Source organism: Nematolebias whitei, chromosome 18 (genome assembly GCF_014905685.2).
Source record: "Nematolebias whitei isolate Nwh7 chromosome 18, NemWhi1, whole genome shotgun sequence".
Lineage (NCBI taxonomy): Eukaryota > Metazoa > Chordata > Actinopteri > Cyprinodontiformes > Rivulidae > Nematolebias > Nematolebias whitei.
Window position 1 is genome coordinate 28,626,749 of NC_056515.1, and position 5,212 is coordinate 28,631,960.

The window sequence follows — 5,212 nt, forward strand, 5'->3', positions numbered from 1 at the left end:
TGGTGATTGGCGGCCATCTTGGGGCTGCAGCAAGAACTACTCTTACAACGACAGGCTGTAGACTCAACCAAAGTAGAAACAAGACAGAAGGAACATGTGCACATGGTTTGAAGCACTATTCATTGTGCGGACAGATAGATTTCTCTATTTGTAACGAGCACAAGTAATTTTGTTTTTCATGGGAAACTTGGCTGAAGTCACGCACTCTTGTTGTTTTCTTTTACAAACATGTCAGCAGAGCTCCAACACAGTGGCTTAGCTGGCTGAAAGTGTTTAACTACAACGTTGTGAGAACATAATCAAATGACAATGCCAGAAACCCACCAGAAAAATTCAAACGCTCCCTTGAATTTTTTTTTTTTTTTAGCGTGTGTATGGAGTTCATTAAAAAGAGGGAATAAAAGCAGATGTGATAATGACCTCTTTCAGCAGATTACACTACTACTTTCTAAAATGTTCTTCAAAAAGTATCATGTTGTCAACATGTTCAACTGTTTGCAACTTTCCAGTTTCAGCTTCTTGACCCAAAACTGGGTCATTTCTGACTCCAGAAAGTTGGACACACTTCTATATTTTATAATTAACCGTTTGCTGAATAAAATTGAACTAAATGAGCCAAAGCTATCTGGTTAGCATGTCAACTTCAAACAGTATACAGTAGTCCCTTGTTTATTGCAGGGGATCTGTACCCTGAAGCCCCGTGAAAAGTGAAAAACCACTAAGTAGGAATAGTAGTACAAGTAGTAAGTAGTCGTTTATTTTAGCATTTATGTATTTTTATTAAGGTGTTCTAAACGCTTCCCACACTCTTGCAATATTCTAAACAATGTTTCTAAACTCTAAATGCTCTAAAAGAGCACAGACTGTCATGAACTCAGATCTCTGCCATCTGCCAGCGCTTTCGGCCACGCCCACTTCACTGCAGACGGAGATATGGAGAAAGGGGTTCTCTGCAGACCAAAAAGAGGGCAAACACTGATTGGTTAGCTGGCTCTTTAGGTAAGTTACGTCAACTCTTTTTGTAAAACTGAAGGTTTCTAAGAAACAGCGTTATATCTGCTATCAAACACAAAAAGATTATGTTTTGTTCTTGGGTTGTAGCTGCACCTGACACAGGTTGGCTTGAGTGTGGTCTGGGTACATTGAAATATGAAGCATCTGAAGCGAAACCTGCTCCCGTTTGTGAAAAAGTCTGGTCTCAGTTAAAGATCATGAGTCCTGTAACGAGATAACGGCCCAACACAAACGTTAAAAACAAAATTTGCTCATTAAAAGTTATTCTATGAGATCTGATCTATGAAAGGAGCTGAAACATGGAGTAGGGATGACCCTTAAAATGTGAGACAGATGAGGAAGTTAACCAGTAAGCAGAAATACCTGCTCCAGTTGCAGAAATCTTACAGGAATTGTCAATCACTCATTTGCAGTGACTGATTTAAAAGGTTGAACAAGAAAATGTGAAGTTAAAGGAAACATCCTTTGTCCCAAAGCCAAAGTATCATTATTATTTTGGTTACTTTATTTTTCTTTCTTTATGAATTGATTGTAACTATCTTCACATTATTCAACAACAAAATTTTTGTTTTTTTAATGTAATGGCTTGGTATTAAAAAACAAACATTTAGCCCTCCCCACTACCCATTTATGTTGCTCTTATTTTGAAATGTAACTGGAAGTTATGTGTTAAGAGAGGCGGAAAGAGGGTATGGAGACGCCGCCACTGTTGAACCGGTTAACACCATAGACATAATATGGTTTACACAATCTGCCAATAACGCCTTGTTTTCTGTTTTCGTCCAATCAGATGTGGCTCTCCAGATATGTATTTGTCTGCAGAGATACCTACTTGTAGATATGACACGCTGCAGGAGGAAGCTTCTCCTGCAGCTGTGGGTTGCACACAGGTGCAGCGGGTGCTAAATAATTTTAAATAATTTATTTAAAATAAAATGTCCATGCCGATCATGCGGCTCATCCATCAATCAGCCAATTGTGTGTCATGACCGATCTTATTTTGAAAAACCGCGATAGAGCGAGTCCGCAAAAATCGAACGGCGAAGTAGCGAGGGACTATTGTACTCCAAACAAACAGATTAGTCATTTATAGCTGGATTTATGGTCATTCTGTTCTTAGATAATCTCTCACAGTTCTAAATCAGTTTATACCTAAAGTTTTTGACTCAAAGCACCAAAATGTAAAATGATTTGTCACTGACAGGTAGCCTGACTGAAACAACCCATCAATTAAATACCTAATGATGACTTGTCAACTCTGTGATTAACAATTTCTTTGTACAAGAGTTAGTATTAAAAGGAACTTTAATCATTTTTAACATACGCCTAACATTCAGTCTCTAGCCAGATAAATTGCACAATTTTAAAACTAATTTAAGGTTGTATCAGTGACAAGAGAAATTAATGTGCGTTTGTTTGTTTTTTTTACGTTTTAGACATAATTGGAATATACTTTTATACAGTCATTTAATGGATCACTCCAGTTCCAGATTATGTTGTATAGAACAGATTATCAGCCTAAAAATCCATCACAAGTGAAACTCTGCGTCCAAAAGGATGCCAAAGTTCATGCTCAATAATCCAGGTATACAATCCAACAATTTTCAGTCAGTTCATCTGGACATTTTGGTCAAACTGTCCGGATGAACTGACTGAAAATTGTTGGATGCCAAAGTTATTCATTTTGTCCACGGTGACTATATTCAGGCTTTCTCTTCTCCGGCATCCATTTTCCCTCAGTTTGCATTTTTTTCCTTGCTTGCTTGCTTTCTTTGCCCCGTGTAGAGCAACTGTGGAGTGTAGTTCGGGTCAGGAGAATTGTTCCCCACCAGGCACACAGAAGGGTGTACTTCTGTTAGATTTGAATGCAGCAGAGGGTGTGGAGACTCTGGGCTGGATTTTCCCATGCCAACTGTTAACTGCTGGTTGTATTTGAAACGGAACAGACCTTCTTTGCCCTCTGGATCTCTCCCCTGGCCCTAAGCCCAGAGGCTGTGTCTGTGCCCCTGCTGAGATACTCAATACATTGTGTGTGCGTTTGTGTGTGTGTGTCAGTCATTCAGTCGGTAATCAACCACCGAGGCCACAAACCCCTCGCCCAAGGCAAGTCATCTGTCTTTAAAAGACAACAAACTGCAATATTTCCCTTCCTACAAACTTACTTTCCTAATGCTCAGCTTCCATTTAACCCCCCTAAGTTCATTTGATAAGAGTCCCTGTCCTTGAAAATATGTCTTTATGGCTGGTTTTATCCTCTTTCTGTGTTTTTAACTGAGAAAAATAATACAGTTTATTTTGCCCCCCTTCCATCATCCATCCACTCCAAGGGTTTGTGTAGGACATCTCCCACTGAGGAACTTAAAAGCATTCCTCTCTTCATCCTGTCTTTATTTAATAACCACCCTGGTAAAGTCAATGACAAGTCCCCCCCCCCCCCCCCCACGTCCCATCCCACCCGCTTACTCTCTAAGCCCCCAACTCTTTCCCTCAGGTCTGATAAATGGGGCCATCAGGCCTGGCAGCTGCCCCGGAGGTGAGCAGGTTGTCTCCGCCGGGCAACGAGGCCAGCGAGCCTGGGGGGAGGAAGTGGAACAGAGTCGAGCGGGGCAGGGCAGGGGTAGCATGCCAGAACTCACACCAGGCAGAGCTTGGACAGAATGAACTAGTGGAAATATGGAGAAACACAGGGAGGGCCAGTGAAGCAGAGGGGTACAGGATGCACATGCAAACAGGGGGCCCCAGTCTGGGCGCCAGCAACACAGTGGGCAGTATGGATACACTCACAACATGGTTTTTCCTCACAGCTTGTGCATTATTTTCCACTTCTCTTGACATCAGTTGTTCTGTATTCCACTAGCAGATACTTAACTTAGAAGGAAAAAACACAGAGTTTGTTGAATGTGTTTGGAAATAAAAACAATATTCAGCACAAAACATTTTGTTTTTCATTAAAACATGTCGTAATTAGGTGAATAAATTACATTGTGTCAAGCACTGTTTTTTTTTGCATTTGCCGAAACATATTTTGGTTGTTTGCAAACGTGTGAAGGGAAATAGAAAGAAACGCATTTTGTGGAGGCTGGACGAAGCAAACAAACATCAGTCATGCATGAATATGCAATAATCTTCAGGGCCACAGTCATAAATTAAGAATAGGTTGATAATTGGAGCAGGAAACGCAAAGTCATACACCACGAATACACAAGAGATGCTGCTGTACACCACATCGCACTGTTTTATACCAAATCCCTACTGGTCAGAAAACACAGTGAGCACTGATTATGGTAAAAACCAAAGCTGCTTCCATACTACCTGCCATATTTTTTCACTTTGTCCTCTTTACCAGCATATGTGACCTCTCCCATCTACTCCTGCCAAGCAGCTTTAGCATGCCCTCTATTCATTAAACTGCAGTCTCACATTGCTGCTGCCAGTCCTGGGTGTGTTGTGAAGAGGCACAGAGATGTTAAATTAGTCACAGTAACAAAGATGGGTAGGAACATTTCTGACAGAGTAAACGTGAAATTTTCCTCCAACACATTGAAATTTGTATATAATTAAAGGCTGCCTTTCATGACAGAGTTGTAGACTGGAGAAACGATCGTCCATTTTGGTAAAAACTTTAAAACCTTAAAAGCAACAATATAAGAAAAATTGTACGTTGCCGTATGATGCTGTAAATGCTTGCAGTTACAACCACATACATTTTTAGCGGGGTATTTGTAAAATCGATAGTCACGCTAAAAAGTGAAATAATTATGAGTAAATACATTTTATTAATCTAACCCAGAGGTCTGCAACCTGTGGCTTTGGAGCCACATGTGGCTCTTTGGTCCCTCCACAGTGGCTCTAACCAAAACTAACATAAAATTGAATTTTATAACTGAATTTTATAGGATGTTATACCCACAAATAAATATGACAACTGGTAATTTTAACAGTTTCCTGTAATTTCCTTAACAAATATGCGGATACTAGTACTAATACATGGAGTAAATTACCATATACTCCCTTTAACTTTATGCTTTATTTTTTTCAAAGTGGGATATTAAATTGCTCCGCAATAAATAAATAAAAATAATTTAAAAAATCATTTGTGCCTGCACAGTTCATTGTTTTTTATTTTTTTAATTGGCAAAAAGTATATATATATATATATATATATATATATAAATATATTATATATATATATATATAT

The 5,212-nt window shown here is 39.3% G+C and overlaps 1 protein-coding gene across 1 annotated transcript in view; it reads right to left on the reverse strand.

The window, feature by feature from the left end:
* Nucleotides 1-5,212, reverse strand: part of unc5cb (unc-5 netrin receptor Cb) — a 169,490-nt gene that overhangs the window by 132,025 nt on the left and 32,253 nt on the right. The window lies entirely within an intron of this gene.